Genomic DNA, 15417 nt, shown 5'->3' on the forward strand with positions numbered 1-15417 from the left:
GCTCAGGCATCTGGTCAGTATGCCTCCCGGATGCCTCCCTGGAGGTGCCTAGTAGGAGACCAGTAGGAGACCTCGGGCAAGACCCAGGACAGGTTGGAGAGACTATATCTCTCAACTGGCCTGGGAACGCCTCGGGATCTGCCGGGAGTAGCTGGACGAAGTGGCCGGGAAGAGGGAAGTCTGGGCTTCCCTGCTTAGGCCTCCGCGACCTGAGTTCTGATAAGATGGATGGATGGATGGAACCGCAGCTCCCCACAGTGCCAGGAGTACTCGTGCAGGCCAAGGCCATGATTCAACCACAACCATGCCTGACTAGGCAAGACGCAATTATGTTGTTACTCACTTTTGTTGCCAGCTATTTAGGCAGTTGTGTTTACTGCTATTCAAGCTGTACACCAACTAATCTAAAGTATATCCGCCTTTCATTTATAGTATTGCGCCTTGAGAACAAACAACTCAATAAGGTTGTTTAGAGTAGTGAACACGAGTGATGACAAGGAACATGTACATAAACAAGTGTGTTTGTCAAGATCATGGCTAATAGGATCAGCAGGGTCATAGACTGTTCAGCAGGGATCATCCTCTGACTTGTAAACACACAAGAACAATATGATTGTTATTCTTACAGGATGAGAGATGTTAAGCACGAGCGTTGTTTTCAATTGCAGTTCTCACATTCAGCCGTTGGGGAAAAGCGCGGCAGCGTTGTTACGTGAACAAGCCGTCCCTGCATCACTGTTGGATTGCTCGTCATTCCCAAGGGAAAGCAAGTGGTGATTTCCGGCAACAAAAGATGAGTTTTAAGCCAATCAACCATAATTCAATATACCACTTTGGTGCTTTTTTAAAAGCGGCCTCAAAGGTCTGTTTCGGTGTGCGTAATGCAGCTAATCAACAATAGGAGCGCATTTCATCATTCTTACAATAGTCTGTTGTGATCACTTGCTTGGCTTGAGTCAGATTAATTCTACATCCAGTGACCCAAATCCCCACAGACAATCTCTTACAAAGTGATCCCCTCTGTTAAATTAGCATGTATTATGCATCCACTCTCCCCCCTCGACACCGCACACCCTCGCAGGAAGCCTGTTCCATCCACACCTCGGCCCGTTTTCAAGACTGGCGAGCAGCTTAGCGAGCTGACTTCAGAAGTGCCAGATAAGTATTTGTCAACACAACAGCTGGCACACAATGCCCTCTTGTAGCTTTATGCCACAGCATATGCCCGCCGTTCGTAGCGTGCCGTAATTTAGCCGGGGCTGCTTCTGCCCGAACAGATGGGCCCGAGTATTGTTATTCTCGCTCCAGCACCGGGCCCCTGGAGGGGAATTGCTAAATAAAATCAAAGCAGATGGACCTCTCTGGGCTAAGGCTCTATTTATGATAAACAGTCTGTACAGACACTGTCCATCAAACACCTTAACACCCCCACCCCTCCCCCTCCTGACAACGCACAAGAAGACTACTGGGGAACCTCCAAAAGTCAGAATTTTTTTCAGGAAAATAAATTCCAGAAGTTGCAATAAACTTATAAAGAGTTTGAACTGTGAGATGTCAGTGTACCTCAGTTCAGAGAGCATCCAAATATATATATAGAGGCTCGTGTACTGTATGAGTTGCTGGCACCTTAGTATCACCTTTAATATCAAACTAGATTAATTAATAAAATGTGCTGAAAAACAACTTTAACAGTTTCCAAGTTCATTGTACCCCCTGAAACTCACCACCCCCCCCACCATTATAATGATAAGTGCTAATAAACATGTTACCAGTAGGTGGCAAAATAAATGTACAGCATCTGTACACTGCATTTTAACACAAGCACAGAGGAAGAAGATGGAGGGTTTTTTGTTTGTTAGCAATTAAATAGAGCTGGATGAGACCAGTGTAAAAAAACAAGTTCCTATACATTTAAAAATATGTTTTATAAGAGTGAAAGGCATTAAGTATAGGCTTTAGAGAATCTAACACAGCCATTTGGGAGCTTTCTGGGTGTCTTGGAACGTAACACTCACATTCAGTGTTTGTTGCCAAAGACACGATGTGGTTCTCACCTCAGGTCACTGCTTTTCTTTTGTTGTAACCTAAAATGGAGTCAAAGAAAGTTGCAAGTACCAGCATTTCAAATATGGTGGAAAACATGATTGAATTCAAGAAATAACTAATACAAAACACCGTGTTGATCTCGCTGCCACATTGTGTCTTTGTCAACAAACTTGTCTTCGGTGGAGGTAAACGTAACCTTAAACGTTAATTTATCCTTTTCATTGGTCATTTATAAGCATTTTGAACTGTTTTATGCATGTAAAACAATAATCCTAAAAATAATACATGGAGACCTGTGGCACAACTGTTGGTTATCCAAGAACTACAGTCGACCGCTGATGATAAAAATAAAATACAAACTTTTTATGTGAACAAAATTGGCCCTTTTGGATTTAGCGGTGATTCTGTTCCACCTTACAAGTTCCACTATCAACTTCACTACTTCACATGTTGTCCATGTTTTCTTTTCCATCCAGCTCCCATGAAGCCATTTACTTGAACACTTTTCATTGGTTGCTGACTTACTTTTAAGACGTCTGCTCTGCTCTTTTGTGTTTATTCGCTTGACAGAGGACTGTTATGTCCTCCTTTAACAGCCCCCCGCCCCTGCTAGGTTTCACTGCAGCCGTTCTCACATCTACGCCATGAACGTAAACAGGCTTTACAGGGAAATACACGACTGTGTGATCGTAGTAAACACCATCTCGTGAGGTGGCATGGCGTCTTATATGCTACTTTCACAGGGCACTTTATTAGGCACACCTGCACAATAAAACAATTCTGTCGTTACTAATATCTGAATGCTCACTTTTGATTGGCAGTGTGGGAATTTGTTTGTTATTGTTGTAGAGCTGCACCACATCATAATAAACAGTCTGGGTTTTTTTTTAACAATAACAAGTATCTTTAAATATGGCCCTTGTGTTGGGTGTCTAGTGAGCTATATTCCCAACTTTCCAATGTCCCATTTCAAAAGATGACTCAAACTATGAAGTGAAACGCACGCCGATACCAGACGCCGCAGCAAACTTTACCGTCATTAACACACAAGTTCTTCCTCGTGCGGAGGCCCCTGACCACTTGCCTGACAAATTAACTGCCTTTTGGAAGCACCAGTCGCCAGATGTTGTTGCTCCTCGCAGCCAGGTGTGCAGAAATTGCATGGCGCGCAATGTGTGTACAATATTTGAAAGTTGTATCTTTCACTTAAGGTGCAAAGTGCTTTTATTGACCATCACGACTCTAAGTATGACCCCCGGGGCTCCCGTCTCCCCCCTAGCACGCTGGGGCTCAGCACCTGTGGTGTTAACATGGTGATGAGGTTGACATTGGGTGGAGGAGGGTGTGTTTGGGTTTTTGTTCATCCACCTGTTTGCCCTTTATTCCCTTTTGACTGCCACCTTTGACACTGCATTATTTACAGGTGCTCACCGCATAGCTGCCGACTGCTTTACATATGGATATCCAGACCTGTTTCCAGCATTTTCAACCTCAGGAGTCGCTAAAGGTACCAAACACACGCAGAAACACAACAATGGGTAACTCCTCATTAAAAATGTGCTTTAGTTTATGCATTTGTGAGTGTGCAGTTGTACTTGCATTGTCCACCTAAGAAAACAAACTTAACAATGTCATTCATTGATAGCACGAAATACTGTATAAGAAAAGTACAAGGAAAAACATGTATTTAATTTGTTTTATACACAACATTTTTATGATTTCCAGAAATTACATAATTTAATTAATTTATATGTGGAAAAAAAATTATGCAAACAGCATGTATCATTGCTAGCCTGTCATAAAACAACAATGCAATCAATAATATATCCCCCCATTTTTATTTTATTATTTTTGCATAAAAAAATCTTTAGAAAATTCGTGCTTTTCATTGGACAGCAACAACTATTTCACTAAAAATATATATGGAATAAATAAATATGCAAAGACCGTTGATTTTAATTGATAGCATGCACTAAAAAAAAAATGCGATCAAAACTGTATCCCTCATTTTTTGTTGTTGTCCGAACGTAGTTTTTTGGCTGGGGAAAAAAGGCAAATTTTTGGGAGATATGTGCTTTTCATTGGACACCCACAACCACGCAATTGCATAACTTGATGCCTACTGCACAGTACTGTATTTTGTTAGTAGTGACTCCTCCTACTGGACGGCGAGGGAACTGCCTGCTGTCTGAATGCATGAGCTGCCCTGGTAGGCCCAACAAAGGCCTGAAGCAGGCGTTTCATTGGGCCATTGTGCTATATGGCAGGCCGCCGCTGTGAATGTATTTATTAGTTTGCGATACATGTCTTTTCCTGTTGTCGCCGGGCCCGCCGGGATAATGCCGGTTTTGTTCCCCCGCCCAGTGTGAACGGCGCCTCGGCTGCCAGCTGTCAGGCCCTGATACCGTCTCATTTGGATTCCCAGCCTGCTTGCTGAATGCCTAATTAGATTTGCCATTTTCAATGCGCTGATTGCTCTACATGGCGGCACAAAGGGGCTGACAGCGTGTAGCATTCATGTACGACTGTAACAATTAATAACTGCGCTAATTAGCATGCGTGTTGGCCACCATTGATTATGACACGACCTGCAGGACGGATGGCCCACCGCGCGCCGCTCCATCGAGACGTAGATTGTTATTAATAAACCGCTCTTTGAGCTGGTTATTAATTACACAAATTAGCAGGAGCTAAGGTAATCAAGTTAAAGCGCAATCATTGATCTAATTTTTACTGACTGCTCCCGCCCCGAGTGAAGAGAGATCACCTCATTAAGAAAAGTTTAATCCTGATCATAGTTGTTGAGCGGCCCCCGGCTTTAAGGTCATATCTGAATGTCACAATCGTTTGCAATTGATCGGTTGTAAATTCAATCAATGTCATGTTTGGAGGAAACAATAACAAGTAACAGATGAGGGGGCGAGCAAACAGCTTTACTTTCATAATTCATTATGTCCATACTAGTGAGGCACATGTCTGGCCAATTAGCAGCAGCTGTAATTAGCAGGCCGCTATCGTGGTAGCTGTCTGTTAGCTAAACTGGAGCAAATACAGTTTTGCGTCCCAGATAATAAAATTTTGTTTTTCTTGAAACTAAACTACGTTTGCTTTTAGGAAACAGTTGTCCCTCACCACTTTGAAATTTGTGGTTAAACTTATTCAGTCCCAGCCATTTTTCAAAATTCAACCCCTTCAGTACCGGCCATTTTAGACGATTTTGACTGATTTTTCCCGGCACACAGAATATTGTGTCCTATGGCTATATAAACATGGAACCTACCAAAAGAAAGATTAGACACTCGTCTTTCATCAGAAAAAAACAGTTTGTTTCTACCTTTTTTTGTTCTTAAGTAATCAGCAGTAGAACATAGGTAAGTTTCAGGGAAATATCAGTTCCCAACTAAAAAAGGGAGAAAAACAGCTTTTTGTGAAAAGATACATTTCAAGCACTCACTTTGACACAAATATTTTTTAGCTTTTTTGACAGCTCAAATATCTTAGCAACTATAGCAACGTTAACAAAACAAACATTGATTATAATTTTTTTTACATCAAAATAACAATTTATTTACAAATATAACACCATGAACTCTTTACAATTTTCACATCTGGAACGGAACTCTGTGTGTGCACGCGTGTGCGCGTGTGCATGCGTTAAAAATTCCCTACAATGCGTCATTTTTTTCCCATGCCGTAGGCAATGTAACAGCTTCCTTTATACAAGGGCTTCCTCTTCCTGTCATGTGTGTTTCTCCTTCCTCTGCTGAGCTTTTATCAAATGCACCTCTGCCACCTAGTGGCCGTTTTTATGGCGTAAAATTGCTCTCAAGCGTAATCCGTTGGTGAGGAGTTGCATCAGCACCTTTTTTAGCCTCTGGCGCCAAACAACCGTAAAAAACGTATACATGTTGTTAGGATCGGGCATTCGGGTTTATAGAAATGTATAACTATGTTTTTGGTATTGAATGAATTCATATATCATGCTGTTTTGTGGTAGAATACGGCCTATTATTATTCCAATAACATGCATATTTCAGCAAATGTCATGTACTTTTGCCTTAATGCATTTGCAAGCATAAGAATGACTGAATGGACTAAAATACACATATAAGGCATTCAAAAGATGTAGATGGAATGTACCTGAAGTATTCTACACTGGTCACCAGGTGTCCGTAATGTTACTGCTGCTAATGCTGGGTGAGACACACAAGTACCAGATGTGATTGAGGCTTTTATGGCAGGTTTGAATTGTCTCACCACAGGAACAATAACCCCTAATAAAAATTCCTTATAAAAACACAGGGTACTTTTGTGGCCGTTGCCCACGCAAAGCTGAAACTCAACTCTGAACCCCCAACGTCACTTTCTATTCACTTCTCTCTCAGGTCCCCTAGGAAACACATTAACAACAACACACACGAGCATGAGTCTTATTTATGTCCTAAGTGGCTTATTTACTCTTGTGTTGTCTACTGTATTGGCTAATACGAATGTAAATGTGGAGCTGGTTGACGTATGTAGGCAAAGCTGTTTTTTAAGACTTGTGGTGAAGCCTGTCTTTTTTTTAATTAAATCTAATCACGCACTATAGATTGTGGTCAAAATGGCCATGCAAGAACCTGTGTTGTGGTTGGAGTAGCCCATGGTGGTGGTGGAGTTTATGGTATGAGCAGGTGTATGTTACACACCAGTGGTTCCCCAATTTTTTACAGTCGTATACCCCTTCAGACATTTGACCTGAAGCCACGTACCCCCTACTCCTGCGCACTTAAAAAACATAAACCTTTTTTTCTTAATTAACTTGAGATAATCAACATACCGTAATTTCCGGTATACAAGACGCACCGGTGTTTCAAACCGCACCCGCTACATTTTGAGAGAAGAACTGATTTGTGCGTAGATAAGCCACACCGGACTGTAAGATGCACATGTCCACATCATAAAATGGCATATTGTGGTGCGCACAAGTCAGTGAGGACCATGCAGCTCTTCGTTTGACAGGAGCCAATCATGAGCTATGAAAAAACTCATGGCGAGCTTGTCAACCCTTTGGAAATTGCAGGAGGTCATTACATAATATAAAAGTCTGACTCACAGTGTCATCTTACAAAGAAGTCTAAAATCATCACACTGTAACACTGTAACTTAACACTCAAATGCTAGGTAAGAAATATACAAGACAAGTACCAATGCAAGTTTTTAAATAAAACAGCAGCTATTTTAACGCTAGAAGTCCCATAGCCCAGCCATTTGGCTTTTCTTACATGCCCAAAGGGCATCCAAGTGGCTGGATTAGTTTTAAACTTCATCCCATAATGCATTTCGTCTCAGCAAAGCATTTCATTGCTTATTGCTGCCGAGGCGCTGCAATGCTGCCTCTGTCCACCAGAGGGAGGCTGACATCATTGCAGCGCCCCGGCAGGCACCAATGAATGCTTTGCTTGGACACCATGCATCATGAGAATACTTTAAAATATATATTTTTTTTCATTTTATACTCGTGTTGGTACTTGTCTGTATACTTAGGTATACCCTTTGAGTGTTAAGTTGCTGTGTGATTAGTTTAGCGTTCTTTGTAAGACGACACCGTGAGTCAGACTGTTATATCGAGTGATGATCTCCTGCGATTTGCAATGGGTTGACAAGCTTGTCGTAAGTGCACTGATACCTCGTGATCCTGCCAAAAAAGAGCTACCGTTTACTCACTGACTCTCGAGCGGCACAGTATTTAAAACGATTAGGAGTAGTTCTGAAGTAAAGGAGATGTCACGAGATTAAAACTTTGCCATAAATGAGCCGCACCCCTGTATAAGCCGCAGGGTTCAAAGTTTAAGAAATAAGTAGCGGCTTATACACTGGAAATTACGGTGTATGTATACAGTCGTCCATCGCAGAATCGCGGTTGGATTATCGCTCCCTCGCTATTTTGCGTTTTTTCAGAAATTCATTATGTTAGTCAAAACGTATTGAAATACAAGTGATCTGTAGTATTCTGATCACTCGGCGGCAGTAATGACACAAAACATTGATGAGACATTACCTCACGTTACATTACCTTAACACCAGCCACGGCATGTCTGACATGATAGAGTGAAAAAAGTTCTCCTCCCATTCCGAGTAGAAGTGGTAAGTTTTTGGCTTCTTAAGTTTAGAAGGAATACATTTCAGGCTAACTGGTTAGCTTGCTAGCTTGCTAAGTAGCGACCGTCTCGAGTCCCTGCAGCATAAGAGTTGCAATGTGGGATAAGCAAAGAATAACAGGAGTGTAAAGGTGACTGTAGGGGTGTTATTTCATGTCTACAGGGCTCTAATAATGTTACAAACTGTATTTAAAAAGTCACAAACAGATTTTCTATGCTCTAACTATGAAAATATTCCACTGATTAACATTGAATTCTATATCGCGGAAATTCATTTAACACAAACTAATTAACCTCTATAAATGAGGAAGGGCTAATATAGATCCACATACAGTACGTAGACACATAACAACAAAAACATCTTCCTTCCTCCACCCCTCAACCTCTTTGCACTTCAAGAAAAACGCATCACATTTCTATTTCCCGTCCACCTGGCACGACGGCAGCCATTTTCATCATCCGGAACGTGTGAAATTTCACACTCATTGTTCACAACACATCGTTTAATATGCACTGCCTTGTCCCCCTCGCCCCCCCCCAGTCCTCCAAACAACTCCATTCCATCCAGCGTATGAAATCCTTTCCATTCTTGTCTTTCCAGCAAACAAAAGACACAGCCAATCATTTCCAAGCCGTGGCAGATACAATTTTCTCTGAACAATTTGCTGCATTAAGAGGAAAATTGCTTTCAAAATATATCGTTTTTTTTTTGAAGGACAACAACAATAAAAAGATACAACTGTAATACCTCTGTCAGCACAGCGAAGGGGGGGGGCTAGGTGCTTACAAGTCAGCCTTGTAATATCAGCATCTGTGCCAGACAGTCGCTCTCGGCCAAATGAATCCCACTTTGAAGAAAACAGCCGGGTGTCACACTAGAACGACTGCGGCCGACAGTAGTTGTCAGCGACACTCTGGGCCTCGCTGATGGCCGATTGTCATTTATTATTATATGCTGCGCCTGCCCCTGTCAGCTTCCTCTTGACTGTATTGATTTGCAAAGAGATGCCAGGTGTGCAAGGGGTCAATAACACAAGTGACACCTCGGAAATGACGGTGCGGGCTGGCGTTCCGCAAGCAGTCAAAGCGAGGAATATGTTCAGAAACGCGGGATGCTGCACTATATGACTGTGATTACGTGACAAATGGATGCCTTCTCCCACCGCCCTTGTTGAGATTTCCTCTCTTGAGGTGCAGGAAAACAAAATCTGTGGCTACAAACGACTAAACAATGTTTGCAATTTACAGTGGAGCCTTGAAAATCAAGCGCAATCTGTCCAAACCGACAATTGTTCTCTCTTGGAAAATAATGGAAAAAGAAATTCATCAATTCCATAGTCAAACTGTCCAGGAAATGTTTTTAGAATTTTTTATTTTATTTTTTTTAAACAAAAATATAACAAAAAATTGTAAATGGCAAAAATCCCCCCAAAAGGCCAACAACCTTCGCGTCATCCTACAGCAATGGGTTAAAAAAATTTGGCCCAGGGGCCGTCAATATACAGGTGGTCATCAAACAGAATGACATACTAACTCACGGTGCAACAACATAACACAGCCAGTTAGCGCATCACATAAATCAGCTACTGCTACTACGTGGGTGATAAACAACAACTAAGTGCTAAACATAGCATCTAACTTCAACTTGTAGATGCATACAGGTGCCCGCAAGGCATGCTAGGTAGTGCTGTGGCAACAACAATATGAACTATGAGTGATAAAACATTGGATCTCAGGAGTATGTGAACGTCTCTCCTTGTTTACTTCCCCGATGACCTCCTCAACATGTTTTGCAATCAAGCGAAAATGCAACAAACACGGCCACATGTTGGGAGAGAGAGAGTGCCACAAGCCACCCGGCATGCCTTGCGATGGGAATATATGGGTGTAGTTTTGTTGTGCATAGACGTTTATTTGTATGCCCACATGGCACAGTAGGTAGGTTACATTGTGTGTCACGTGTTGTGTTGTTTGGATCGCGTTTTTGTAAGAGCTACAAATTGCATCTGACTATTTTCTGAGCGTGTCACTGTAGCACTGCAAGTCATGCTGCCAGCTACAGTTTTGGTGTTAAAGTTTAGAAAAAAAAGAGAATTAATTTGGAAATGCTTGGTGGGCTGGATTAAGACATTTGGCGTGCCTGATGTGGCCCTCGGGCCGACGTTTACACACCTGTGCCCCAAAGCATAGGCATCCTGTCATAATGAACATGTACCAAATTTCATGTAAGTCGGGTGTCTTTGCCGGGATACATGTACATTTGGTGAGCTGGAAATGGTCCAAATCCCCCAGAGATGGCACCTGCTCCTAAAAAAAATGACCACATACCTGTGTGTCCTATGGCATAGGTTCTCTTTGGGGTTTTTGTGCATCCTGTCTGTTGTGATGAAAGTGTACCAAATTTCATGTGCTGTAAATAGGGTGTCTTCTCAGGAATGTACTCACAAAATATGGTGAGTTTTTGAGCAGCACCCCTGGAAAGGGCCCAAATTCTCCCAAAATGGACGAATACCTGCGTGTCCTACAGTGTAGGTTCTCTTCTGGGCTTTCGTGCATCCTGTCATGGTGAATGTGCACCACATTTCATGTAAATCGAGTGTCGCCGGGATACATGTACTCTCAAAATGTGGCGAGTATTTGAGCACCACCCCTGGAAATGGCCCAAATCCCCCCAAAATGGGCAAATACCTGTGTGTCCTTCGGCATAGGTTAATTTTTGGGGTTTCTGTGCACCCTGTCACAATGAACACGTCTACCAGAATACATTTGCTCGGGCGTTTTGAAGTACGACACCTGGAAATAGCACAAATCCCCCAAAAATGGCCCCTGGGAGCCGAAATGGCTGAGTAATGAAGCATTTTACAACATAGGTTCTTTGATGATTTTCGTGCCTCCTGTCATGTGTACCGGATTTTGTGTCTGTTAGGGTTAGGTTTGCAACTTTCTGGAGTTATTTAGCAGTCAGGCTAAATAAAAAATGCATGGACTGGGAGTCAGCAAGATGTAGGGTGCTTTGTTTGGACACTCAATTTTGCAAAACGATATATACAGTACAGGGCAAACGGACTAGTTTGTTACACTGTAATACTGTATGAAAACATTTCGGCAAAAGACTTCGCCGAAAAGTGGCGTACAAAACCAAGGTTTGACTGTATGTTCAAAGAAAAAAATCTATATTTAATTTTGGGGGCTAAAACAGTCAATAGCCCATTCACTAATGATTGTCTCATTATCAGTCTCATAAGCGTACACTTAACAGCACATAAAATAAAGATTAATGGCTAAATAAAATGTCACATTCAATTTGAAGCCCCCATGCTGATCCCCCAGTGTGGAAGTCAACAGCCTCCCTCCTTACTTATTTCCTTTTTAATTTGTCTTCCATCTGTAATAATCAGTGTTTTTGGGCCGGAGACCACCTAAGAGCATTCTTTTATTCATTAACTCCCTCTTGGAAATAATGAAGGTGGCGGGGGCGAGCGTTGGCTCTTTAGTTTGACTGCGTTCTCACAGATGAAGTACACGGCCCCTTTGACTGGCGTTATTGCTGCTGCTGGTGCCTGTCATGGCTGTCAAAGTCATGCGAGGATCACTTTATCATCGTTTGTCTGCACTGTCTGACGCCACTGAGCGGGGAGGCGGTCCTCGGGGAGATTGGGCGGTAGGGGGCGGGGGAGGCTGCCATGAGGGCTGTATGTTGCATTTTTACTTTTTGTTTTTTCTGAATTGTTGGTCTGGTTGTGCCACTTATAGTAGTAGAATGCCATGTCTCTTGGCGGCACTATCTCAAAGCTTTTGACCTATTTTACACTCAAATTATTATTACCATTGGAGATTACTTTTCCAACATGCTTAACTAAGTTACTTTTTTTTAACCTATATTTATGTACTGTAGCGGAACAGGAACAGGGACAAACAAACAACAAAAAAATGAAATGCTCCACTTGCTTTTGTGGAGAAGTAGTAAAAAAAAAAAATGCTAAAAGTGGATAAAGTCTGTATAAATAATTGTATTATTATAAGTCAGAGGCATTGTAAAACACAAAAAATACAGAATGTTTGTTATAAAAATGGAGAGAAAAAAAATCAGAAATTAAAAAAAATATTTAAAAAAACACAGATATCAATACGAGTAGAAATACGTTTAAAAAAAATACATAAATAAAATGTGCAATTAGGAAAAAAAATATTATAATTAGCTATATACTGAACACATCAGATATTATCCACTTAAACAATATTGCACTCTATTTAGGATAAATGTAATAAATAAATGCAAAAATACTGTACATTGCACTTTAGTCACGGCCCCTAACTTCACCCCTTTATTTTCTCTCATTTTAATATCTGACAAATTCTTTGAGTGCTGACAAAATGTTTGGCTGTGTTCCTGTCCAGCTGTCAATTACATTTTCTTCAATAAAAAATATGTCCCTCTGTGGTATCAAATTGTCGTTGCCTGTCTGGAATTTAGAAATGACTGGATACATAATAAGATATACGCTAACTGTAACTATAGTTACTACTAGAGGTACAATTATTACTGACTGTTGCTTTAATGTCCAGCTGTGGCCACTCTCACCCAGTGGCTGAGTACATCAGTCTAGCAGCGTAGAAAAACAGGACGTGAGATCGCAAGCTCTTTTGTGCTGCGTTATGATGTTATGACGGCAATATAGCAGGATATCGCAAGTATTATTCCAGCCCATTACACCCGAGCGAGAATGTCCGCCGCAGCTTCCTGCGCCACTGAATAGTCACGGATGCGGGTGGGGGGCTTGATGAGCTCTGACTTGTATGAACGTTAACATTAGCCGTGCAAGCTGGAAAGAAAAAAGAGAGACGTTTGCATGACTCAGACGTGACTTGTGCCAGTTTTTTTGGTAGGATTATGAGAAGTTTAGTGGCTGTTATCATCATCTCACTGCCTGTAAAGCAACACGCTAGCAAGATTATTTGTCATCATCCATCAGAGAAGCTTGCTGACCACCGACAATGAGTCCTGTGCAATGTATTACAGGGAACTGCAATATTTGCAGTGCATTGTGACAATGCTGAGAGGCTCAAGCATCAAATCCAATGCTGTTGTGTTTCTTATTAAGGCTGCGTTCAAAAGGCTGTGGACCAACAATTTAAAACAGATACTTGGTGCACAGTTTGGTGCGTTTCATTTAGCGTTCACACAGGTATTTTTGTCATGGGACCAAATGCAGCGCAGCAAAGAGCATATGCAAAAAGCAGTGGTGTGCTGTCAGGGCCAGCAAAGCCTTCTCTGCTGGCCTAAACACTATCAGAAGCACTCATCTCCGCAATAAGTGAAATCCTTGAAGTAGACAACTTTACTTGTTTGCGATTATTCTATATGTTTTAAGGCTGTAAAACCCCTCACAATACAGGCTTCAACATTTTCTCACATTTCTCTCTTGTTTCAACACTCTCAAAGTTCAAATTTGGTTTGAATTTTAATGATCAATCTCTTGGACACAAGAAATTAAGTGACTCACCGTATTCGCTCCTCTGACGTGCCTCGTCCCGGCGCCTTTTGGCTGTAGAGTTTTTGTATCCTTGTTAAAACATATTGCTCCTGTTGTAGTATTTTAGTCCTCCATGAACCGAAGATTCAATTACAGTATTCCATAATGGCGCCATAGCGCTAGCAAACAGGAAACACGGCAGCGCTGCACGAAGGAGATTAATTGACAATGGTCTACAGCCAATGAGATCGCAGAACACAGTGGGTGGGTTCTCGCTTAGCCAATGAGGACTGTTGTGGCTCTATATTTAGCCGGGGAGACATCTAACTCTCACATGAGTATAGACACCCTCTACTGGTAGCAGTAGTAAATACAATAACAGACACATACAACAGAGCACCAACAGATGGCTCTAATACACCACAAGGACACAGAACACACTGCACGTTCATACGCTGTTAAAAAAAAATATGCAGAATTGCATCTGCGTAACAAAGAATAGGCAAAAGGTGAACTGCGATGTAACGAGGGAACACTATTTGGTATTTGGTTTTCAACAATTGGACCTCATTGAAAACATTGCCGTGTGGACCAGCTCTTAGTTTTACCTTTAAGTGCACACTGTCCAAGTTGATTGCGTGTTGCAGGAAGTCAACCCTCGCGACTGAAATGCTCCAACCAACTGCGAGCCACGACTTGCTTAAATTTACATTTGGGTCATCTCTGTTACACTTAAGTGCAGCCGGTGCCAGTAGCGCATGTTTCAAACCCCCAAGACACCACAAAGAAGACTTTTCCGTTGTCTGGACTCGTAAAACCGAGTGCTCGCTGACCACACGGTCATTTATGAAAAAGTATCAGTCCCTCGCTACATCTCTCCCCACTCTAGCGTTTTTTTCAAAAATGAATTAGTCAAAAATATAGAAAGACAAGCCATGTGTAGTATTGTGGTCACGAGGCATTAGCGATGACACAAAACATCGATGAGACATGACATGACATCACATTACCTTCACACTGCATGTAGTCAGCCGTGGCATGTCCGAAATGATAGAGTGGAAAAAAGTTCTCCTCCCATTCCGTGTGGAATTGGTACGTTTTTTGCTTCTTACTTTGTCCTTCTTCCCCACTCCGTTTGAAACACTTTCTTAGGTTTAGTATAAATAAACTGGACGCATGTTGTGCTAAAAGCTGTGGCCACCTCTTGTGTCCCTGCAGTAATCCCGTAGCCTGCGCATTAGGAATGTAGTGTAAACAAAATATAATAGGAGTGTAAAGGTAACTATCGGGGTGTTATGTCATGTCTCGAGGGCTCTAATAATGATAAAAAACGAAAAAAAAACACATCTGGACTTCATAGGTCATAGAATAAAGGTGTTATTGGGAGCATTTATGATATACTGTAAAGTTACGGTACGAACTGTAATGGATGCAGTTTAGGTCTATGGGAGTAATTTAAAGTGCTTGGTAGGACTGCCAAGTTACGGCTTCATGCAAGTTGACTGAGCTGTAAACTGGCTTTAGTTACTATCTCAAAAGCCGCTCTAACGCTAAATTGATTAATATTTGCTTTCAAAATGACACCGCGTGATGCATGAGGGCCTCGTTGCTTGTAAATGAACGCTCCTGAGGAGATGAATAGCTTCCGTGCAGGATTGTAAAGTTCAAGCGGTAGATTTGCATATTTATATTACAACTTACTGATAATAAGCCGAGGGAGGGGAGGGGGTTGGTCGACGAGGCCAAACGCAATCATC

Source organism: Dunckerocampus dactyliophorus, chromosome 3 (genome assembly GCF_027744805.1).
Source record: "Dunckerocampus dactyliophorus isolate RoL2022-P2 chromosome 3, RoL_Ddac_1.1, whole genome shotgun sequence".
Lineage (NCBI taxonomy): Eukaryota > Metazoa > Chordata > Actinopteri > Syngnathiformes > Syngnathidae > Dunckerocampus > Dunckerocampus dactyliophorus.